The sequence below is a fragment of the Ipomoea nil genome, unplaced genomic scaffold (genome assembly GCF_001879475.1).
Source record: "Ipomoea nil cultivar Tokyo-kokei standard unplaced genomic scaffold, Asagao_1.1 scaffold0415, whole genome shotgun sequence".
In the NCBI taxonomy this organism is placed as follows: domain Eukaryota; kingdom Viridiplantae; phylum Streptophyta; class Magnoliopsida; order Solanales; family Convolvulaceae; genus Ipomoea; species Ipomoea nil.
The window spans coordinates 2,941,963-2,968,906 of record NW_017616843.1 but is presented as its reverse complement, the minus strand read 5'-3'; the positions used below and the strand labels follow the sequence as shown (position 1 = coordinate 2,968,906).

The 26,944-nt window shown below is 36.3% G+C and overlaps 1 protein-coding gene and 1 long non-coding RNA gene across 4 annotated transcripts in view; one reads left to right on the top strand and one right to left on the bottom strand.

Moving 5' to 3' along the window:
• Positions 1 to 26,944, bottom strand: part of LOC109172298 (receptor kinase-like protein Xa21) — a 77,848-nt gene that overhangs the window by 2,167 nt on the left and 48,737 nt on the right. The window lies entirely within an intron of this gene.
• LOC109172303 lies at positions 21,682 to 26,940 on the top strand. 2 transcript variants are annotated; one of them, XR_002052724.1, is made up of 5 exons: positions 21,706 to 21,869; positions 21,994 to 22,065; positions 22,175 to 22,246; positions 26,593 to 26,758; positions 26,869 to 26,940. It is a non-coding gene; the product is annotated as an uncharacterized LOC109172303 (long non-coding RNA). The 2 variants fall into 2 exon arrangements; XR_002052723.1 differs by having other exon boundaries at positions 21,682 to 21,869; positions 26,593 to 26,940.

Here is a 26,944-nt window from a genome sequence, read left to right as displayed (position 1 = left end):
TTAGAAGTCAAACGGTTTGAATCTAGATATACTTTTCTGAGGGAAGTGCTATTACCAAAACATTTCAGCAAACTGCCAGATAGCTGATTGTTGCTCAACTGTAATTCGTACAGATAGTGAAGATTACAAAGGCTATCAGGGATGGAACCACTCAGTTTGTTATTACTGAGATACAATCCTTGGAGCTTACTAACCCTACCTAGTGTTGGTGGAATAATCCCGACCAAGTTATTGCTACCCAGATCCATGGCAATCAAGCTACTTAAGTTTCCTAATTGATTTGGTATGATTTTCTTTAACCCACAACTCCACACAAACAGATGTCCAAGGAATGAAGAAAGATTCCCAATTGATGACGGGAGGATAGCATTTAGAGGGTTACTATCTAAGTATACCTCCTCCAAGTAATTGCAATTTACCAAAGAGTTGATAATATTTAACTCTGGAGATGCAACATCATTTGTGAGCATATTTTCAACTACACTTAGGAATTTTAGGAGCATTAGGTTACCAAAAGATGTAGGTATTGTGCCGCTGAAATGGTTTGTGCCAAGAACTAAAACAGTAAGTTTTGAACAATTTGAGATGGTGTCTGGTATTACTCCACTGAGCCGATTATCTTCCAGATAGACTTGCTCTAAGTTCAATAGAGCATGCCCCATGCTTGAAGGAAGTGTGCCCACAAGGTTATTGAATCCAAATGAAATTGTTTTTAAAGAAGAAATGTTGAAGACTTCCTTGGGTATGGACCCACTTAAGTTAGCGAAATCTAAAATTACTTCCTCCAACATATGAAGTTTTCCTAACTCTTTTGGTATTTCACCTGCCAACCAGCCAGTCAAATATTATGTATTAAAAAAATGTTGTTTATTACAAATATATAACAAGTGAAGAATTGTACAATTCAATATACAAAATATTAACGTTTTTACATGTACTTAGCTCAATATTCTTATTTAACTTGCAAAAATTATATTTAACAAAAATGTGAATGAGTAATATTTATATGGGGCAACCTAACTAAATTTGTCAAAGTGTTAACTTTGTAAGCACAAACTTACAAGTTCGACTCTCAGCTAGAGGGGTCTATTGAAAATCATGGTTCGAGCCGGCCAACTATTTAAAATAGTAAAAAAAATAATATTTTATCATTTCTTATTATTGTTATTAGTAAATACAATAGGTATTCTCTATTGTTTACTTATTCTAAAATTGCCATTGGTTAAATTTTAACACCCAACAATTATTGGTTGTATTTTGAATAATTAGATTAGAAAATAGTTCTTTTTATTTAATGCTTAATTTTGAATAAAAATCTATTGTTTATATATATTCCATTATAGTTTAAAATATAATTTGTAATGATTTCAGTGAAATATAAACTAATTAAAAATATAATTAATTTTTAATTTGATAAAAAAAACTAATTAAAAATATAATTGGAGATATATTTTAATTAATTTAACAATGTTTTGCACCTTACAACCCTAGATAGAATTATTAACCGATGGAAAATCTTTCAAGCCAGTTTCTAGCTCCCAATCATATTTGAGTCACAACAAATTCTAAATTCTCACTTCGAACGTGTGAGCGCTCCAAGAACAATATAAAATAACAAGGACAAACATGAATAAGAACAATATATTTCTTGTTTCAAAAAACAAACAAAGAACATATTTCTCTGATCTTTATCATTCTCATAAATAATTAAATTACTAAAATTATACTAACTATATGTAAGGTATTGATTTATTCTAATATACATAATTTTACTCTACCAATGCATGTGTATTCAAATCTCCTATAATTACAGATCCTAATTGATTATTTCTTTTGAGGGTCTCCACTAATTAATCTACTAATTATTTCTTTCCTTTCATGCATATCACAATGAGATATCTAAAACACTGGAAATGTTTGAGTAGATAAAATACTATTTATTTAACCATAGTACATTTGTTATAAGAAATTTATTTAATTATAATAAATTAATTATAGATGTATCAGAGTATCGCTCCAGATCCAGTCATTTAAAACTAAAATCAAGCCATTGATCAAAAAGATGCGCCCAGACCAATTCTACAAAGGAAAATACTTGGTGTACTCCCAATTTATACTTGTAATTTGTACTCCATCTCAGATACTTTTCATGTAGACACTTTTCTGTGGACCCACATGATTAAAATTACCAATCCTTACCCCAAAGGCTGAATCCCTAACCCTAAGGGCCCCCCACACTCCGACCCGACAGAGCATGTGGGAGGATGTAAATCACAGTGACTCTATTGGTTAAAATAACCAATCCTGATTTGCCACCTTAAGGAGTAAAATTTGAGAGTCTATGTAGTAAAACTATTCTACAAATGGTTTAAATTATATACTATAGCTCTGATCCAACATCACCGTACCGTACTGAAATATTAACGATAACTTTAGCATTGACTTTTAGGACGTATGTGTCTATATATATGTAACTCAATTAGGTTATTATTTAAAAAGATTTATAATTATTCATTTTAGACTCCTGACTTACATAAATACAGGAATAAATATTGTGTCTGAGTTTATATATTTACAGTATAGCATTGAATGTACCTCCAAAGTTGTTATATCGAATGTTTAGGGATCGAAGCATAGTTAAATTCCCAACTTCCTTTGGTATATGTCCTGAGAAAAGGAAACAATGCTTTGTAGTGAGGACAATTTTAATTAGGAATAAAGGAATTAAATTGTTTTAATTATCTAACTTAACAAAGGGGTACGAACCAGAGAGACGGTTGGATTCTAAATTAAGAGAACGTAAGGAACGCAAAGCGTATATCTCCTTTGGAATAACACCTGCAAATTATTTTCATATTAATAAAAAACTAACGTATTACTTAATAAATTAGCTAATTAAAAAATTAAAAGAAAAGTGCAATGACCTATAATAAACCCGTACAATTAGACTCATACATTTTTTAATTAATCTCATTCATAGCTATTAAAGCGGTCTCTCTCTGATTTTCGGAGAGTATCTCCCTAGCTTTCTAGAGTTCCTACCCCACTATGGCTGATCATTCCCCATTATGGCGTTTCATTCTCTCCCACGTTGCCATCACCCACGTTCCATTATGGCGTTTCATTCTCTCCCACGTTGCCATCACCCACGTTCCATTCCTCTTACTATTTACGTTTGCGATCACTCCTGGATTCGATCGCATCTCATCACCGGGTTACGCTTCACTCATCATTCAGATCATACTCGATCTCCACTGCGATCGACTGTTACGTACGTTCATCGTCGTCCGTGATCAGGCTTATCGGCTGACCAATCACGATCGTTTAGATCGGGCTCTCAGATCCAATCACTGTCATTCCGATCGACGCTTTTGTCATCAGGTCATTTTGCACTTGGCTACTATGGACACCCGAGGAATCGAGGAGGCTTGCGCGGTCATGAAGTTGGAGGCCGCGGAAGAACAGATCACCCCGCCGGAAGTTTTCCATCACGAATTGGTGGGGTGCTTCTTGACCGATTGTCCGGTCAAACATGAGCATATGCAGCACGTATTGGCCTCGGTTTGGAGGCCAGTCATGGGAATGCGTATCCTCCCGATTAAGGAAAATTTGTTTCTGTTCCAGTTACCGCATCTGAAGGATCTGCAAAGAGTGGTTGATGATGGTCCCTGGACTTTCGAAAACCATACTCTGGTTTTCGACAGGGTTCCGATCGGAAAGAATCCAGCGGATGTCACTCTGGACTTCGTGGATTTCTGGATCCAGCTGCATGATCTACCAACGGTCTTTGCCTCCGCAGACTTCATCACTCGCATTGGTAATTACATCGGTGCATTCAAAGCAGTCGATCCACACAATTTCGGGGGCGCATGGAAGAGCTTCTTCCGTACCCGTGTCCGGATTGATATTCAGCAACCTCTGAAGCGAAGGTTGCGTTTGTTCCGCAAGGATGGGTCGGCGCACTGGGTGAATTTCAAGTACGAGCACTTGGGCACGTTTTGTTTCTGCTGTGGAGTGCTGGGGCACGCTGAAAAATTTTGTAAGAAGGCCTATGATGAAGGTTTGGAGCCGGAAGCTTATCCTTTTGGGGCGTGAATGCGTGTGGGTGCCCGCCGCCAAGTTAGACCGATCGGGGCGAGGTGGTTACTTCAGGATTTGCCGCTCGCAGCACCCCCCCCCCCCCCCGTGTCGATTCAGAACACAGGATTGGTAATTCAAGAAGTGGAGGCGTTAGAAGAATCAAGTGGATTGCATGGGGATTTGAAGCGACGCAGAGAGGGTAGCGTAGAGGAAGATGTGATCATGGTGGACCATTCAGAAAATGCGAATTCGGCGGGTCTGGCAGTCCAGACTCGCCCTATGCAATGAGTATCTTGAGCTGGAACTGCTTGGGGTTGGGTAGCGACCGGACAGTTCAGGAACTGCTGGGCCTCATGTCCAGCCAGCAACCCAGTTTCGTTTTCCTTATGGAAACGAAAGCAATGAAAGTGCAAGTTGAACGAATAAGAGTCCGCTTGGGCTTCGAGGGACTTCTATGTGTGGAGAGGACAGGCAGGGGCAGTGGTTTAGCACTCATGTGGGGAGACGCGGCAATGGCTACGCTAATCAATTATTCGGCAAATCATATTGACGTTAGTGTCTCGTTACCTGAGATCCCTGAATGGCGATTAACATGTTTTTACGGAAATCCGGACCAAAACAGACGATCAGAATCCTGGGACTTACTTCGGGAGCTTCGTGACCAATCATCCCTCCCATGGGTCACCATCGGGGACTTTAACGACATCACATGTCAATCGGAGAAGCGGGGCCCTCATTCTCAACCTACGGCTCTCATCGAAGGATTTAATGATGCGCTAATGGACTGTCAGCTATTTGATTTGGGCATGGTCGGTAGTCGCTTTACATGGGAAAAGGGTCGTGGAACAGCAACTTGGGTCGAAAAACGTCTCGACAGAGCGGTGGCAACACCAAATTGGCTCGACATTTTTGATACGGCCGAAGTTCGCAATTTATTAACATTGGAGTCGGACCATAATGCTCTTATTTTGGATGTGGAAACACGAGCGATTCGAAAAGCCAGGAAAAGATTCAGATTTGAATCTGCTTGGTTACAGGACGAAGGTTGTCACAAAGTGGTCGACCAAGTGTGGAGCTTAACGCAAGGTATGGATTTCCAAAATCGGGTCATGAAATGTGGACGCCATCTGGGTCAGTGGGGGGACGAATACTATCGACGAAATGGCAAACAGATACAGTTTCTTCGACGCAGACTGGATGTTCTAAGGGATTCGAGACATCAACCAGATGTGTCTGAATACATCGAAACCGAAAGCACGCTACTGGGGTTGTTAAGGCAGGAAGAGCTATATTGGAAGCAACGGCCGAAACAGCTTTGGCTGAAACATGGCGATCTTAACACAAAATATTTTCATAAGTCGGCCTCGGCACGACGACGCAGAAATTATTTGCAGCGGATTAAGAACCCGGAAGGCCGATGGCTAGAAGGCACGGAGCTGAACGGAGAGGTCTTGCGCTATTACTCAGATATTTTCCTTTCCTCCGGCACCAACGCAAACATTTACAGGCTGGTTCTGAACCGAGTTACAGCCGAGATGAACACGGCGCTCACTTTACCATTCACCATCGTCGAAATCAAAGAGGCACTTTTCTCGATGGCTCCGGAGAAAGCCCAAGGCCCAGACGGTATGTCACCTGCCTTTTACCAACACTTCTGGCCCACCTTGGGCCATGATCTGTTCATATTTATTAATCACTGTCTAGCGGACAGAAGGCTACCACCGGGTCTAAATGACTCGAATATTGTTCTTATTCCTAAGAAAAAATGCCCCGAAAAAGTTTCTGACCTCCGACCGATCGCCCTTTGCAATGTAGCGTACAAGGTTCTCGCAAAAACTCTGGCAAATCGTATGAAGGGTATGCTCCACGCAGTGGTGTCGGAGTCACAAAGTGCTTTCGTGCCTAACAGGTTGTTGACTGACAACATCATCATAGCCGGGGAGGTGGGTCATTATTTGAGAAGAAAGGTCAATGGGGCTATGGGGTGGACAGCACTTAAACTCGACATGGCCAAAGCCTACGACCGAATGGAATGGGATTTTCTAGAAGGTATGCTCACGGCTTTAGGTTTTGACAACAATTGGATCAATCTGCTCTTGATGGGGGTAAAGTCAGTGATCTATCATATCCAGGTAAATGGTGAGATTGTGGGAACTATAAATCCGACCCGTGGTATCCGTCAGGGAGACCCTTTGTCTCCCTACCTATTTATTCTGTGCTCTGAGGGACTGTCCATATTGTTGTAACAGGCTGAGAGACAAGGCGATATCCATGGGGTTCGCATTGCCCGAGGTGCCCCGGCGGTGACACATTTATTCTTCGTCGACGACAGCCTCCTGTTCTTTAAGGCTACACTGACAGAAGCACAAAAGATCAGACAATGCCTTGACACGTACAGTGCAGCGTCGGGACAGGTAATTAACTATGAGAAGTCAAACATTATGTTCAGTATCAATACCAGTCTGGATACCCGTTCCCATGTGACGGGTTGTGTGGAAGTTCGTGAAACCACCAATCTGGGATGCTATTTAGGCTTGCCTTCGGTGTTGGGTCGTAACAAATCGAATACGTTTTGTTATATCGAACAGAAAATACGGGAGCGGATTGGAGGATGGCAACAGAGGTTACTTTCGCGAGCAGGCGAAGAAGTCCTTTTAAAAAGTATTGCTCAGGCGTTACCTATATTTACTATGTCTGTTTTTTATCTTCCTCAATGGGTTTGTGACACATTGGAACGCCTTTTTAACCGATATTGGTGGGGAGGAGGCGGGACGAGTAGCAGAGGTATTCATTGGCTCAGTTGGTCCAGACTCTGTGCACCAAAGTCGAAAGGGGGTTTAGGCTTTAAACGGCTTCATGAATTCAACGTGGCTCTTCTGGCAAAGCAGGGCTGGCGCCTTCTTATTTATCCAGATTCTTTGGTAAGCAGACTCTTGCGTGCGAAATACTATCCACATGGTTCGTTCTTAAATGCGCAAGTAGGCCACAACCCGAGCTATCTGTGGCGAAGCATTATGGCGGGTCAAGCATTACTCAAGAGAGGCGTCGCGCGCCGCATTGGCAATGGTCTAGATTCGAAGATTTGGGAGTGGCCGTGGATTGCCGATACGGCTTCACTACACCTGGTCACGCCATGCATCACTCAATTGAAAGACGCGCCAGTGGCGGGGCTGCTTAATTCTAAAGGCTCTTGGGATGAGGCTATCCTACGTGATCTGTTTAATATCGTTGATGTGCCGCGAATTTTAGCCACACCACTGTCACCTACGGCTTCGGATTCCTGGCGTTGGCTTGGCGACACGCCGGGAATGTACACTGTCCGACAAGGTTACAACATGTTGATGGAGACCGCATCGCCAGATGAGTGGGGCGTCGGTTCACGTCCTGGGAACGGCTGTGGAAGCTATCCATCCCTCCAAAAGTTAAGAATCTATTATGGCGGTGCATACAGGGCATCGTCCCAGTGAAGGAAGTTCTACAGCAGTGTCATGTGTGGATCGGCGGAGGTTGCGCACTCTGCGACTGCGAATTCGAGACGGCGGAGCACGTCTTCTGTGAGTGCGTGATAGCTAAGCATCTATGGGCAGAGGATGATGTGTTACGAGGAGGTGCAGTACCAGATTTGTGGGAAACTATTCTCAATAGCGCTACTGAACATCAAGTGATCCGTGCGGCTGCCATTTTCTGGGTGCTTTGGAAGGCCAGGAATGATAAAGTGTGGCGGGAAACCTCGATCTCCTCAGCCTCTTTGATGATTCAGGTATAGACCTTTCAAGCCCTGTGGACGTCGTCCAGGCGTTCGTCTGGGGAGGTTCACGCTCCACCCCCACTTAACTGGTTGAAGTGTAATGTGGATGCAGCCTTATTCACGGATGGAGCGGGTTTTGGAGCCGTTGTTCGAAGTCACGATGGCCGGTTCGTCGTGGCTAAAGGAGGTAGGCTTGGAGGTATTCACGATCCGCTACTGGCAGAAGCATCGGCAGTTAAGCAAGCTCTGGTTTGGCTGCGTAGTTTAGACTTAAATAACATCATTATTGAGACTGATTGTTTAATTTTTTCTTCAGCTTTTAATTCTCATCAGTCTGATTTTTCATATGTTGGTTCGATTGTAAAGCAATGTATTCAACTTGCTAATGACATAGGGACCGTTCAGGTTCGCCATGTCAAGAGGTCAGGGAATCGCGTAGCTCACGTTCTTGCGCGGGCGTCGGATTCGTCATCTATCCTAGGGTCGTGGTTAGCTAACCCGCCTTCGTATATTGCTGCTCTTATGAGCTATTAATGAGTTTTTTAGTTGGTTTTCAAAAAAAAAAAAAAAACCTATAATAAACCCGTGATTATATATTGTTATTGTTAAGAAAATTAATTATATATATATATATATATATATATATATATATATATATATATTTATTTATTTATTTATTTATTTATTTATTTATTTATTGTGGTAACACTTCTCCATCATGCATTTAGCATAATTCCTTTCCGCATCATCATGGAGGCATGGAGCACGTAGCATTTCATGCAGCAAGAATTTACCGAATTTACCGCACGCGTATTTCTCGTCCCTCCTCGTTAAGTTGTCCAAGCTTTCCGGCACGGCCAGCGTTGTCGTGAAGTACTAGCTTCCCAACGAGGACCTCGACTTGTTGATTATGGTTACGAATGACGAAGATGTGGAGAATATGATGGAGGAGTATGACTGGGGGGCGCATAGTCACAAGTCGGCGGCACATCTGTGGCGTTTCCTTTTTCCTACTGATGCCGATTTGAGAACCAACACGATTAACTCCATCCTCGATGGCTCGGCTAAGCGCGAGCACTCGTTTGTCGACGCACATCATCTCTTGCTGAACCCATTACAAATAACACTCACTTCATGAACATTGATGTATGGTTATAGTTGTTGGTTGAAATACAGATGATTTCTCAAGTTTTCGACCATGGATTGTGCGATTAAGGTTTGATATTTGGGAATTCTAGGAAAATAATATGTATTTCTAGGGTTTGATATTTGGAAATAATATGTATAACCCAACAACAAAGGCGTGGAGATGAAAATGGATAAGGGAAATAAAGTGAAATTACAAATATGTCTTCACTTTTATTGCATTAAAAATGTTGGTTTGACTATAGGACCAAATCCAGTAAAAATGATATAGTCGGGGACTAAATTGAAGAATTTTAGTAGTCAATGACCAAATTGGTGAAATCCTCATAATCGAGAGACCAAATCGGTAATTAACTCATTTATTTTACCCAATGTACTACCACTATTATTTAGCAACATAGCGTACTGAACGTACCTCCTAAGTTGTTGACTTTTAAAAATAGCATCTCGAGTGCAGTTAAGTTACCAATTTCCTTTGGTATGGCTCCTAAGAGAAGCAAAGACAATACATTTAGTGAGTAAAAAATTAGCAGGGTTATTATTATTTTTTGAAAACCAACCAATAAATGATTGTATTAATGAAGCAAAGTTGCAATTAGTGTTGCAAAAATCGCGCCTAGGCGCTAGGCGATCGGCCACATAGGCGCTCTAGGTGCCGATTAATCGCTCTAGGCGCCCGCCTAGGCGTTCTAGGCGGTCCCCAGGCGCCTAGAGGACGCCTAGCGATTTTTGCAACCTTGGCTGCAATAGAGTCAGGAGGGATTGAATCCCATAACATAAACTGGTCATGAGCAAAAGCTAAAGAAGCTAAAACATGTGCATATGAATTAACATGCCTAGAAACATAACTTAATGAACAATAAGCAAACGAAGCCACCAAAGACCTACATTGGTCCACTATGACCCAGCATAAGACATTATAATCGTTGGCTCCTGGCGTATTAGTAGCAGGGTTATTATTTATTTTTATAGTATTAGTAGCATTTTGTACGTGTGATGCGTGAAAATACATGCACAATATTAAAATATTTATAAATATAAATAATTGAAAATTATAGTTCAAGTTATATATACGCAAATAATAAATATATATTATATACACACATATGATTTACCATTCATAGAAGTTTAATTAAAATATAATCAACAATAAAATTAATTATATAATAATTTTAATAAATGATAATTAAATATTAGGAAAAAGATATGATAGATATAATTGTATGTCAATAATGATGGAGTCATCAATGTTAGAATTAAATAGTAACTGAGTTATAATCACGTAAGGGTAGTTTAGTCTAACAAGAATGTAGTAAGGACAATTTTGTCCAATATAATTGAAATGTACAACTTTTAAAGTAAAATGTATAACTTTATTAGTATACAAAAAAACAGACATAAATCAATAATATAACTTGGATTGAGACTTATTATGTTTTTAGGTTTTGAAAAAAGGGTAAGGGTAACCCTATAACACTATTCTGATAGTATTTGATTCACATATATAAATAGGTATCAGACAATTCGTTATTATTTAAATAAAGATAACATAAAGATAGCAAAGCATGAATCCCCGGCCTTAAAATTATACTCGAATATGATTTTCATAATTAATAAACACGTGTTAATATGTAAATGGAGAAAATTGTATTATAGCCCGTGATTATGAGATACGGAATAAGTAAACAAAGTTAAGAGCTAGAAAATGTACTGTCAAATATTAAAGGCATTAAAATAATTATAACTTAGACAAGTTTAAGATGTTTAAAAGAGAAGACTTAATAAAATAATTATAACTCAACTATTTTAGATAGTATCTAAATTATATATATATATATATATATATATATATATATATATATATATATATAAGTACCATAAAGTCTATTGTAAGATAAATCAAGTGCGCCCAAAGATGACAAAGCCCCTATCTCCCTAGGAATAGCACCTACAGATAATTTACATATCAACAAAGAGAATATTAGTAAATAGGAGAGAAATCAACACACACACACATATTAGGGACATGCCCCACCAATATGAATAACACTACCTAGGGTTGGGCATTTGGGTTTCTGTTTTTCGATTTTAAAAAAATTAAACCATTCGGTTTCGATTCAGTTCGATTTTGATGAAAGTCTACTATTTGAACGTTTTTTTTTTTTTTTTTTGTCTGGCCAATTGTTCAGTTGGCTCACTTGGAGTGCCACTTGAAGTGTTTTGTTGATGACAAGATGAAGAATCATTTATCTATAGTTAATATTTGAAAAATAAAAATTATTAAAACACCAAATGTTGGGACTTACAACTTGGAATTGAGATTTGAGGACTTAGGGAGTTAAAATTATTAATTATTATAATATTTATATATAATACTGGCATTTTGTACGCGTGATGCACGAAAATTTATGTTCAACATTAAAAAATTGATAAATGCAAATAATTACAAATTATAGTTCAAATTATATTTCGCAATTCCTTAAAGTAGTAAATTTTAATCATCGTATTTGAAAATTATAGAGATGAACAAACTTTATATATTTTTTATTAATAATATAAACAATTTTGATATAATTTATATATATTTTTTTACAATAAATAAATAATATATCTATAATGCTAATCTAGTATCCGGTCACATATATTGGTACGTGTGTGTATCTTTATATATATACACACACATATATGATTTACCATTCATAGAAATTTAATTAAAATATAATCAACAATTAAAGTAATTATATTATAATTTTAATAAAATGATAATTAAAGAATAGGAAAAAGATATCATAGTTAATTTTATATATATATATATATATATATATATATATATATATATATATATATATATATATATATATATATATATATATATAGAGAGAGAGAGAGAGAGAGAGAGAGAGGTGTATGCTTTTTTTTTTTGAAAGGAAAGAGGTGTATGATAATAGTGATAGAATTATAAAACTTTTAGAATTAAATAGCAACGGTGTAATAACGGTATAATGGTATTTTAGTCTAACAAGAATGTAGTACGGACAATTTTATTCATTATATTTGAAGTATGCAACATTTAGCATACAAATGTGAATATAAATATGAATGTGGCTATAACTTAGTGGGTAAATTTCTTAGTTTATAATCAAATGAGTAAGGGTTCAAACTTCTCCTTAAACATTTAATATAATATATTTCTATTATTATTAATAAATAAAAAAACAAAAAACCGATCGGTTTTTTGGTTCGGTTCGGATTAAACCGATCGATTTTCTCAAACCAAGTACTGATCAGTTCTTCGGTTTGAGGCCAAATCGAACCGAACCGATTCGATTCGGTACTGATAAACCGAACCGAAATGCCCAGCCCTAACACTACCATTATTTATTTTGCACTTATGTATTAGTTACCGTTATTAATAGAAATATGTAAAATGGGTAAAATAGTACAATATGCTTGTCAATTTAATTTATATAGACACGTCTTCATATTAATGTAAGTTTAGAAATCTATATTACCTAATTAAATAATGTTGTTTATTACAAATTTATAAAAAGTATAATATAGAAAAAAGGTAAATAATTATTTTAGTTCATTAATTGAGTTAAAAAATTATTTGCAATAAGTTTAATGACTTATTTGACACTTATAGTGTGAATTTAACCTCACAATTTTTATGGGGTAATTTTTGTCTTTAAGAGATCAACTAAGTGATTAAATTAATTACACAAAAATATATAACGAAGGCCAAAAGTGTCATTTTCGTTATAAAAAAAAGTTATCAATATAATTTTAAGTATCTACATACTTAATTTGATATTTATAATACTTAAGTTGCTTAAAACAAATTAATTAATAAGAATGTGAATGAAAAGTCATAGAACTTTGTTTATTCAGTAATTCTTTTTAAGTCATAATTCTTGTTCCATTAATTAATCTCTACCTTTCTGCTTATTGTCTCAAACAAAGCGAAAGGTATTCATATAAGTATATATAGGCCACAATACTGTAACAAAATTTCATATTACATATCAAGTAGTTTATATACATACCTGTTAACTCATTGCTACCAAGATATAACTTCTCAAGCTTTGTTAAGTTTCTGAATTCTCTTGGCACATGCCCACTAAAATTATTCTGAGATAGAGATATAGTTTGAAGCAATGAACAATTAGATAAACTTGATGGAATTTTACCACTAAATTTGTTTGATGTCATGACAAACATTTGGAGTTTAGGAAGATGATTCTCAAAACCAAGGGGAAGTTCACCAAATAAGCTATTAACGGAAAGAGAGAGAATTTTTAACTGAGACAAATTTAAGATGCCCAAAGGAAAAGGTCCACTAAAATGATTAAAGCTCAAATTTAACCATTTTAGTTGGGAAAGATTGCCTATTTCTCTAGGAACACTCCCTTCAAGTGAATTAACTCCTAAATGTAAGACCTCAAGTTTTGAAAGATTAAAAAGGGACGTGGGAAGAAAACCACTAATACTATTATTCCCCAAATACAAAAATCTAAGGTTTGATAAGAGACCAAACCACGATGGAATAATCCCACTAAAGTTATTCATGTTACACTGAAGAACTTTGAGGCGTCGCAATTGAAAAAGTTCTCGAGGGAAGGAATTGCGAAAATTGTTTTGGCTCAAGTTAAGTGAAACATGGAAAGAAAGATTTCCCAAGTCTGGAGTTAATTCTCCAACAAGACCCATGTTGGAAAGATCCAAAACAGACACTCTATTGTGACGAGAGTTGCAAGTGACTCCAATCCAGTTACACGGAGTTATACTGTTAACAGACCAATTGTCAGCTAAAATGCTATGAGGATCAAAAGAAATTTTTGATTTTAGAGAAAGAAGGGCATGTTTGTCGGTGGTAATGTTTGTATGGGCATTAATGGTTAAGCAAAGCATTAGAGAGTGCAAAAAGAAGAAGGATAAGCAGAAATAATGGCGACTGATCTCCATGGAATCATACAATCTATTATGTAAGCAAGTTTCAGCTTTGATAGAAATGAAATAGTAGCTGAGTGCTTTTTTATAGCCATACTGGCCTGGTGGAGGAAATTTCTCAAATGGAAATTCAAGAACAAGACCAATACCAAAGTCTATAGTCGTTCCTAATAGGAGTTAATTTCACAGGGGGTCCATTCTCGTTAGTGGCAAATTTCAAATACAGTCTTAGATAATTGTTTTTGTCATTTTACATCCCAGACTATTGTTTTTTTGACACTTTTAGTCCTTCTCATGATTTTTTCTATTTTTAGTAAGGGCATTTTTATCTCTTCATATTTTTCTTTTGTTATTTTATCGGTTTCAACCAATTTATTTGGTTTAGAGCTTTAGGTAACCTCTGATTTTTAGTAAGTAAAGTTCTAAACCAATTAAACTGGTTGAAATCAGAAAAATAACAAAAGAAAAACATGAAGAGACAAAAATACTCTTACTAAAAATAGAAAAAATCATGAGAATGACTAAAAGTGTCCAAAAAATGATAGTCTGAGATGTAAAATGGTAAAAACAATAGTCTGAAACTATATTTGAAATTGCTATCAAAGATAAGGGACCTCCGGTGGAATTAACTCATCCCAATAGTATTGAATTTTCTATAATTTTATTCAATCTTGTGTTATTAATTATATATATTTTTTAAAAAATGCTCTTGATAATTAATGCTTTGAATAACATCACGTCTTTCAACTGACCCCTTCCCCTACTCCGATCCCAATCTCCCTGGCCCTATCCCTACTCCTACTTCTTCTTGAATTTTTAAAATATTCTTTTGTTTTTTATTATTTGAATTTGATATTATTAAATTTCATATTAGAAATTATTTGTTTTCAAAAAATATTAGAAATTATTTATAAATATGTAGATTTTATTATTACCTATAATTTTGATATGCTTTGTAGATTTTATATTTCAAAATTTGTATTTCATTTAAATCTCTTTATATAGAATAGAATTTTATAATATCAATTTTTTCGATTTTTAAAGTTCAATTCTAAAAATTAAATTTTATATTTTATATTATTATATATGTTTCTGTTTCGAGCATTAAAATCTAAATATTGTGCTTTATATTTTACATTATATATATATATATATATATATATATATATATATATATACAAAGTGGTCGAAAATAGCAACAAGGGTTTTTCCGGATACCAAAAGTAGTCAGAACAAGGCTTTCAACTTGATTTAAGATAACTTTCAAGTGGTCAGAAATTTCAGAATTTCCCGTAGTGTTATTTATTTATTTATCTATTGTCAATTTTCAAATTAGAGTACTAATTGTTTGAGATGGAACCCTCTTTTTCAAGAGGAGTCACGGCATGTCAAGCAAACCATTTAGATTCTCCAAAAAAAAAAAAAGGTGAGAGATTAAACATTAATTAAAATAATTAATCATGACAAGTCAAAAATACAACAAACATTTTGAGTCAGCATAAAATTGATCATGTGGAGATTTATTTTAGGGTAAAAAGATTAAAACGCGTCACGTTATAGTTTAGTTAAACTTTTTTCCAAAACTAAATCAGCACACTTTAAAAACTTAATTATTTATCAAAATTTGGTAATTTTAATCTTATTAGAGTTTTTTTTTTTTTTTTTTTTTTTAATATAGTGGTGCTTTCATTAGAAATAAGCGGCAATAATGTCTGGTGGGGATAGATCCCAATACATAATAGTAGGTTGCTGGAACACAGCAGATGCTAAAGCATGAGCTAAATAATTATCTGATCTAGGGATACAATTAAAAGAACAGAAATCAAACGAAGCTGTAATAGACTTGCAGCTATCAATAGCATAACCAACATACGAACGAACTGTAGATGGTGGTGAGATGAGATATCGTTGCAATGATAGGCAATTTGTGTAGAGTTGTACTGATCTTTCGCCCCGGTCCTTCAACCATGATAATGCTTCCTTACACACGAATGCCTCGGCCATGAGTGGTGAAAAACAAACCGGGAGAGGGGCACTGAATGCCGCTACATATTCTCCATTTGCATCGAGGAGCACCGCCCCTACCGTTTCCATGCCCGAGTCGTGGAGGTAGCCGACGTCGACTCGGCAATTTCTGGGCAGTGGTACCGCTGTGATGGGAGGCGCGACGGTTATCTGTTCGTGCGACGGTGGTGGTGGTTCCCCAACAGATCCAGGGTGGTCGGCTAATGGCGATGGCGTGGTACTGGCGGTGGTCCGTGCATTGCACTATGCATGCATTGTTGCGGCCGCCATGGCTAATAACTTCCTTGGTCTTGGCAGGACAGCATCCCACGCTACTCCGTTCCGTGCTCTCCAAATATGGTATAAAATTGCTGTTGCATGTAATATTCCATTAGAGTTTAGAACATTCAGAAGATCAGAAAACCAAATGTGAAAAATATTGGTCACAATATTGGGGATTGGAAGGTTAGATTGTTTCCATATGGCCTTTGCAAAGTCACATAACACCAAAGCATGCATAGTGTCCTCTTGAGAGATTCCACACATGGCACAATTTGGATCCATATCCACCCTCTTTATAATCAAATTTGTAGTGGTTGGGAGGATATCACTAATTGCTCTCCATAGAAACGTTTACCATTTGGGTGGGATTTTGAGGCTCCACAGGGTGAGCCATTTACTAAATGCCCCATCATTGTGCTCATAATCTCCAATAATGCGCCTATTCCCACTCTTAACTGAGTAAATTCCTTTGAGGTCTCCATGCCAATACCTGGACTCATCATATTCTGGGGAAATAGGTATCTTTTTAATATTTTCCACATCTGTAGGTTGGAATAAATTAGTGAGAATGATCCCACGTACCAGTATCCTGGTCAATTAAGCCCTCAAATTTCGCCCTGCCAATTGCATAGGCATCTCTATCTGTACCATAGGTTCCTGATCATTCTGTATCCACGAATGTGCCCATATAAGTGTGGTCTTACCATTTCCAATCATGCGCCTGAACCTACTAAAAATTAGGCTCTTTGCTGGCATAATACTTCGCTAGCATAAACTGGGGTTGTTGCCTATTTCTGCCTAGAAAAAAGAACCCTTGGGATAATATCTAGCATTATAAATGGAAGCCACCAAAGGATTCTGATTTGGTAAGAAGCGGGCCACGCCTGTTTCCCTAGCATAGCTAAATTAAATGCCCGGAGGTCCTTAAAGCCCAGACCACCATGTTTCTTTGGGATACATAATTTGTCATATGCTTTCCAGTGTATTCCCCCATCATTACCAGTCCCCCACCAATAGCGGTTTATAACGCTCTCAATAGCCGTACACACAGACATAGGTAGCAAAAAAAAAAAAAAAAAAAAAAAAACACTCATTGAAAAGGTAGGCATGGATTGTGCTACACTTTTCAACAAGATTTCCTTGCCAGCTGTGATAACAGTTTCTTATTCCATGATCCAATCCTGTACTTGATTTTGTCCTCAATATATGAGAAATCTGCTTTCTTATTCCTTCTAACAAACGAGGGGAGTCCCAAGTATTTCCCAAAGTTAGGAGCCTGAACTACTCCAAAGTTTTGTGCCACTTCATCTCTGTCAAACTCACTAGTATTCTTGCTGTAGCATATACTAGACTTGTGATAATTAACTACCGTTCTAGACAAATTCTCATATACAGATAAGCAATTTTTAATTTCAGTGGCTTCCTGGGCATTGGCTTTGAAAAATAACAGACTATCATCAGCAGAAAACAAATGAGAAACAGGGGGCACCTCTAGCGACCCTGCAACCATGAATAGAACCCCTAGCCTGTGCCTGTTTATAAAGAAAGACCATCCACACAGATAATGAAAAGATAAGGGGACAGAGGATCTCCTGTCTCAAACCACGAGTGGGGGTAACCGTGTTACCGTGTGAGCCATTGACCAGAAAATTGTAAGACACCGTGGTTACGCATAACATAATTAATTCCACCCATCTATTATCAAATCCCAATGCTAGGAGCATGTTGCGCAGGAAAGACCGTTCCATTCTGTCATAGGCTTTTGCCATATCTAATTTGAGAGCACTCCACCCCACAACCCCACACTACTTCCTATTCAAATAATTACCAACCTCCGCAGCTACTAAAATATTATCCGTAATAAGTCTATCTGGTATAAAGGCACTCTGCGAAGCCGATATGATTTCCTCCATTATCGGTTTCATTCGGTTAGTCATTACCTTCGCCATGATCCTATAAACCACATTACTGAGGGCTATGGGCCTAAGATCAGACACTAATTCAGGAACACTCTTCTTTGGTATTAAAACCACATATGTATTATTTAGTCCAGGTGGGAAATTTCGATACTGTAGGCATCCAATTATAAAACTCGAGACATCCCCCCTACCACATCCCAAAATTGTTGATAGAAGTCCGGATTCATTCCATCCAGGCCCGGCGCCTTATCCGGGAACATTGCAAATAGTGCAGTTTTAACTTCCTCACACTCAAAAGGACGAAGTAACGCCTCATTGTGTTCCTGAGTTACACGTGGAGCTATCCCCTCTAAAAAATTCACACCATCCCCCGGATGCTCAGAGCAGAAAATATGATCAAAGTAATCCATAATAATACCCCTCATGGCTTCCCCTTCCACCCAATCCCCATTATTATTCATAAGTCTAGATAAAGTATTCTTCTTTTTACGGTGAGAGGCATACCTGTGAAAGAATTTAGTATTGGCATCCGCACCCCTGAGCCAGTGTTGCTTGGCTCTCTGTCTCCAGTACGCATCCTCTTGAGACTCAAGACGGGTTAGGAACCCCTCCAGCCATTGATACTCAGTTAATGAGGTCAGGTCAGTGCACCCCTTTAACTGATGCTGCTCTTTTCGTAATGACACAATCTGTTCCCCATGTTTATGATACCGATAACCACCCCATCGTGATAGCTGGGCACCATAATACTCAATACAGTCCTGTAGACCCCTAGTCCTTCCCTCCTCCCATGCCTGCTCCACCACACCTCTACACCCTTCATCATGTAACCATGCCATCTCAAAACCGAAACCCCTCTTACTAGTTCCAACCCTCCCTACGGAGTCATGGATTCCGAGAAAGAGGGCAGAGTGATTAGATTTCCGAGTTGCCAAATTCGTTACCCTGGCGCTCAACACAGTACTAAGCTAGCTTTCAGTTCCTCCTCTTTTCTCATGCTGGTACAACAAGTCATTAAAATCTCCTACAACAATCCACGGGAGGTCTGACTTACCAGATAGGGATCGCAATAAATCCCATGACTCTGTACGCCTGTTACGCTCTAGGAAGCCATAATAACATGTCATACGCTAGTCCGGGAAACCAGCTATAGTAACTACCACATCAATGTGGTTCTTCGAGTAACTTAAAAGTCTTGCCGTGTTATTCTTTCACCACAATAAAGCTAGCCCGCCACTCAAACCACTGTTATCAACATAAAACAAACCATCAAAGCCAAGCCTGCACAAATACGTTCAGCATGTATTCGTTCCACCTTGGTTTCCATTAGAAAAATAAAGTCGGGTTTCTTACGGGACGCAAGGTCCATAACTTCGCGAACTATCCATGGATTACCCAAGCCACGATAGTTCCAACAGAGCGTACTCATTGGTTCGGGCGGGTCAGGAAACCAAGACCCGCCATGTAACACCCGGAAATTTTTAAACTTTTCAATCTTATAATATGAAAGCAATTCTATTAAATAAATCCCAAATGGAGCATTCTAAACATAAGGTGTCTGGGGTGTTATGCCACATCTGAGCTGGAGAGCTCAGATGCACAGGCTATTCTAACTAACTATCCTCAAATATTGTCATTACATCATCAAGGCACACAGGCCGAAAGGAAAGACTAACTATCTAAGCCGAGATCCTCTAGCGCGTTCCGGTAGCTAATCATCTTTGCCTGAAAACCAAATATATCTATTCAGCGAATGATGCTGGTAACCCACTCCAACGCGTTGAAATACAATATATATATATATATATATATATATATATATATATATATATATATATAGATATATATATATATATATATATATATATATATATATATATATATATATATATATATATATATATATATATATATATAGATATATATATATATATATATATATATATATATATACACACACCATTTTGAAGCAGGAAGATATATACTTAGGAGACTCTAGCTTTAAAAACCAGGAATAGATTCGACAAATAGAGATAAGCACATTTAACAGTTATAATCAAGCATATAAAGACGCTAGCATATATCCTAAGGTCACAAGTTTACTTCACATAATTCATATCATCATTCAATCAATATCTTATTACATAAGCACACTTTGGTGGCGCCACAGGACCAATCGCATGGCCATACATGAGGGTTATCGCATATAGAGTTAACACGGCCCCGCAGCACCCTGCCTCGTATCGCATCACGAAGGGGTCGATCGCAACCTACCGATGAACCGCAGCTCATCATAATGTTTGATCGCAATCAAACACTGGACCGCAGCCTAAAAGTTAACCTCTGACCGCAGCCAGGAATATGAACCGCAGCTCATGTAAAACGTTTGATCGCAACCAAACGGTGGACTGCAGCCCGAGATTGTATTTCTGATCGCAACCAGATTATGAACCGCAACTCATGTAAAACCAATTTGATCGCAACCAAATTGGGGTATCATGCACACATAACACATAGCAAGTACATGCAACCCACATTGACACATTGGGAGAGGGGAGAAAACGTATAATAAAACCTATGCGTGGTCATCCACAGCTAGGAATAGTCCTAATGGGTTCATACTTCTTTCACCTAGGCCAACGGGGTATCAATTCAACTAGCATGCAATACGTAAAACTCTTTTATCCTACGAACGGCACCCGAAACATCAAACTAGACTTAGGCACGATAAATGGAGTCCGTTGGGACACCACGAGGGTCGGGGAAACATCAAACGGGGGAAACCACCATCCCGGATTGAGAAAAGCCAGCGGGTACGGTGGCAGGCGGGTGGAGGACCACCCGCCGGCGACGAGAAACCGAGCAGCGGGTACCCGGCGGGCAGTCGTCTGCCCGCTGTCGGCGACGCCCATTTGGGGCTGCGGGTAGGTGGCGGGTTCCCCTACCCCCCACTGACTCTTTTTTCAATACTTGGGTCCCGGGATCTTTCGTGGAACCCGAAACCATGTTTCGACACTTTTAAATACAAACGACGATATCACCTAGTCAAATAATGGATCAAAACCAAGAATCATATTGAACATATCCTAACATGACTTCTAAACATAATTAACACCCGAACATGCGAAATCCCACCCAAATATATCAAGAATATCACAATACGAAATTCCCAATTTAACCTAGGGCTCTAATCATATTCAAATAATCAAAATCATAGTTTTATCTTTAAAATCAAGAACATCAAGATTTATCAAGAACAACGCACAATTATCAAGATCCTCTTATAATCTTCAAGATTATCAAGATCAACACATAAGATCATCTCATCAATCTTTCAAAACTTGAGATCTTACACTTAGGAGACAATTCTCTTGAAGGAACTATTCCTAGAGATATTGGCAACCTTCCTCGGCTAAAGTGATTAAACATAAGTTTTAATCATTTTAATGAAAATTTTCCTTTAGGCATCTTAAATTTGTCTATAGTGGAAAATTTATCTCTCTCATATAATAGCTTCTTTGGTCATCTTCCACTCGATTTGGGAAATCATCTCCCAAGGCTCCAAACATTTATCATAATTACGAATAAATTTGATGGTGAAATTCCTTCAAGTTTATCAAGATGTTCATTGCTTCAAACAATAGCTTTGTCTTACAACAAATTTAGTGGAAATATACCAAAGGAATATGGGAACTTAACGCAGCTTGAGTGGTTAGAACTTAACAACAATCACTTAACAGGTGAGTAAAATGTGAACTTCTATTATTGTACTTTAGTCTTGTGTTAATATAATTCACTCTTATTTATTATTTAATTATTGATAAATGTTGTTTATTAATTATTAATGTGAAAAATTATTTGCAGGCGCTATTCCAAAGGAGTTATGTGTTTCATCATCTTTCCGTTATCTTTTCTTATTTAACAACATACTCTCTGGTACTTCTTCACATAAATTAAATATTGAATTACTAAATAAATAATGATTCTTCACAATTTATGATCCTTACTACAAAGCATTATATTATATTGTTTCCCATCCTCTCAGGAGCTATACCAAAGGAAATTGGAAACTTAACAGCAGTCGAGCTCTTATCTATTGAATTCAACAACTTCGGAGGTACATTCAATGATTTGTTGCTAAACAATTCGTTCATTACCTTCATTATTTTTTTATTTTTAATTTTACATTCTTTATTTAATAAAATTTTAAATATAATTTCTAAATTTAGATAATGTTTACAATGTCTAGTAGTATGAGCAGCGGCAATTATATATGGAAAAAGTAGATGTATAAGTTTACCTTCAATATTTAAAAATATAGAGCCACATTCTATTAATTAATTAAAATCAGCTTTCTTATATATAGGGATGAGATCATGAGTGTTGTTCAAGTAGAAAATATGAATAAATCTTGTTCAAGTATTACTATTGTGTAAAACTACGTCATTTTGAAGAAAATTCATATTGTTTTAAACTAAGGGGTTGTATTCAATAATGACTTTTGTAGAGTTCGTTTTAAAGACTTTTAAAATGATAAATTTTAATAAACTTTGATTGATTTTCATAGAGTTATTCAAAATTTTTTAAAACTTTATAAGACTCTATAAAAGTCTATAAAAAAAACATTCATAAACTTTTATCAACTTTTTTTTTTTTTTTTAAAAAAAAGTCTACAAAAGTCATTGAAATTCTAAATTGAATACATCCTTACAAACTTTCAATAATTTGATTCTTATCATTTATAATTTTCTTACAAAACATTTATAATATATCATAAAATTCTTCTTATTATATAGTTTTTCACCCACATCAGCATTCTCAACATTATTATTTTTATCTATAGTATGCTAAGACTTATATATATATATATATATATATATATATATATATATATATATATATATATATATATATATATATATATATATATATATATATATATATATATATATATATATATATATATATATATATATATTATTAATAAACATCAACAAAAAAAAAAAAACTATTTCATTAGAAATTCATAACAATATTGAACAATAAAATTTATAATAAAAGAATTGATCAAATAAAGTATTTAAAAATATAATTACAAGTTGCATAAAATAAAAAATAAAAATAAAAATCCAATATTAATAATATATATAAAAAATTATAGCTAAGTATCACGCAAAGAAATATTATTTGCAATAGCAATTTGAGACTGCGAGCAACAACAAGGTGCTACTGTTTGCAACCCCAAATTGCTGTTGCGAACAGTAGTTCACTATTTTTAGTAACTTGTTAAAAAAAAGAAGGAAAAATATATATTACGAATATAAACATAAAAATAATAAAAATCAAAATGTATAAGTATTTATATGAATATTATGAAACATATACTAAAATTTGACAATGAAAAATTTGTTTTGTTCATGTATTTTAGAGAAAGTTGGAGATAAAAAATTTATAGAAAAATAAAATAAAAATCAATATAAACAAACAATAATGAAGTAAAAATAATATTATTTTGAATTTTTAGATGAAGATTGTAAAGTGTAGGAGAGAGAGAGAAAAATTGGTAGAGTTTAGGTATAGGAAAATATAGGATAATGAAGAAAAAATAATTTTATTGAATTTAGATAAGTTTATAAAGTTTAAATAGGGAGAAAAAATAGAGTTTAAGTAGAGAGAGAAAAACATTCAAAGTTGTTAGAAAGAAAATTTTGAAATCTTTGGATTGATGGTTCGATTTCAACTATTTATATTTGAGAAGGAAAAAATTACAAAAGTCTTAGAATTAAAAAGTCTACAAAAGTTTATAACTTTTTGAATACCATATGACTTTTAATGACTCTTTAAAAGTCTTAATCGAATACCACATGACTTTTTAAAGACTCTTTAAAAATCTTGATTGAATACCGCTTGAATTTTAAAGACTCTTTAAAAGTTTGAATTGAATACCTCCCTACTTTTAAAGTTCATAAAAGTCTTTAAAACTCTACAAAAGTCATAATTGAATACATCCCCTAAATATGCATAACATATCAAGAAATCTAACCACGCATTGTTTTGAGATAAATACACATGTTTTTTACATGCATTATTTTAGACTGAATATGCATTATATTCTCAAAACAAATATTATCCTACTTAAAACCCTAATGGCCCGTTTAGTTCACGGAATAGGCCGGGAATGACATAGTATTCCCAGTAATAGGCATATTCCTTTGTTTAGCGTAACCATTTCTTTACCAGGAATAATATTCCTGGTAATAGCCTATTACCTCAAATAAGGTAATAGCTATTACTAGGGCCCCCCTGGTATTAGCCTATTACTGAACGCTCAGGAATAGATTTTAGAATCTATTTTTTTTTTACCCCTTTCTTTAACCTAATTTTTTTTATCATATATATAAATTTATCCTATTTCACCACCGTCGTTGCCACCATCACCGCCGCCGCCGCCACCACCACCATCGCTGCCGCCGCCACCACCACCACCATCGCCGCCCCCACCACCACCGCTGCCCCCACCATTGCCACCGCCACTACCACCCCAGCACCACCACCGCCACCACTACCATCACCACCACCGCCACCACCACCACCGCCACCAGAACCACCACCCAGCAGCACCACCGCCACCACCACCACCGCCGCCGCCACAACCGTCGCCGTCCCCTCCACCACTGCCACAACCGTCACCGTCACCACCACCACCGTCGCCCCCACCACTGCCACCGCCACCACCACCACTACCGCCCCAGCACCACCACCACCACCACCACCACCATCGCCACCACCACATATTTTTATAAGGGTATTTATGTCTTTTAAAACATATTTCATTTCTATTCCTTAAATCAACCAAACACTGTAATATAATTCCTAAAGTCTATTCCTTCCGCGAATCAAACAATAGAATACAATTCTTATTCTATTCCTTCCATTCCTTATGGAATAGCATTTCTATTACCTCAAAATTCATTCCGTGAACCAAACTTGCTGTAATTGTTTTGGCCCCAATATTATTAGGAAGCTAAACATATGCTCTTTGGACAAATACGGGTGCTTTTCTCATTCTAACTTCTATTTATTGGTAAAAATGTTACCTTAATTAGGGTTCAAGAAATCTTTTATCAAATCTAAGCATAAATAATTTTTTTTTAAAGGCAAATAAGTAAACAAGAATGTATTTAATTTGTCTGTAGAACTATAAAAACGAGTTTAGCATACTCACCGAGCCAACTGACCAGCCATATAATAGGTGGCAAATTATTATAGTGTTGTGTAGACCATAATAAAAAGTACATTTTTAAAATACTAAATACAAATTATTTGTGTACTGAATGTACATTATACAATATAATGTACACTCAGTACATAAATAATGTATATCTCCTGAATACAATGTACATTTTTAATATATTAAAAGTACATTATTTTTGTACTAAACGTACATTATTTTATACTATACAAAATATGGTCCACAAAACTTAAGTGGACCATGATAAACACAATAATGATTATATAATAGGTAGCGATGAGATAGGGATTTAAATTAGAGGCCAATCCAGCTTTGGGCGTGTTTAATCAATCTTTATGCTATGGACCCGTGTCCAGCATACATTGTGGACATGGAACGGTGCCGTAAGTGGTACCATTATCTTCCACCATTTTTTTTTTTTAAATTTTAGACCGCTTCGTTATAGGAGCATATGTTCATAGTTTTATCACTATATGTTATAATTGTAAGTTCATAATGTTAGAGCTCTGTGTTCATAATTCCATAATTGTACATTTATAATTCCATAACTGTACATTCATAATTCCATAACTGTACATTCATAATTCAATAATTGTAAATTCATAATTTTCGAAGCTCTATGTTCACAATTTTAGAGCTCTATGTTCATAATTTTATCACTATATGTTCATAATTGTAAGTTCATAATGTCAGAGCTCTGTGTTCATAATTCCATAACTGTACATTCATAATTCCGTAAGTGTACATTCATAATTCAATAACTGTACATTCATAATTTTCGAAACTCTATGTTCACAATTTTAGAGCTCTATGTTAATAATTTTATCACTATATGTTCATAATTGTAAGTTCATAATGTCAGAGCTCTGTGTTCATAATTCCATAACTGTACATTCATAATTACATAAACGAATAACACCGTTAACGCTTTAACGGCGAGACAAAATCTATTTTTTTTTAATTAAAATACCGTCATTTTCCGGGAAAACGACGTCGTTTTAGACTCGTGTCCACGATGCATAGTGGACACGAGTCCACAGCATAATTTGCCGGGTTTAATAGGCCTTCCTATAAAGGCCCATGGGCCATGACAGTTAGCCCTACCAAATGACAGGCTTTGACAATTCCATCTCGTCTGCCCTTTTTAACAGTATATTGTGTGTGTATGTATTTCTATATAATGAGCTTACAAGAATATTAATATTTGGCAGGTGTAATACCACAAGAAATTGGAAAACTTTATACATTGAAGTAGGTAGGCTTGGGATCCGCTAACTTAAGTGGGACAATACCAAAAGAAATTTTCAACATTTCTTCATTGATATTTATTGAACTTTCAGACAACAACCTTGTGGGCACTCTCCCCACAAGTATGGGGTATGCTCTATCAGATCTAGAAAGTCTCTATCTTGGTATCAATTTCATCTCCGGAGTGATACCAGATTCAATATCAAATTGTTCAAAACTTACTATCTTATCCCTTGAAGGTAATAGATTCAGCGGCACATTACCTACATTTCTTGGTAATCTAAGGCTCCTAGAACAACTACATTTGCAAGGTAA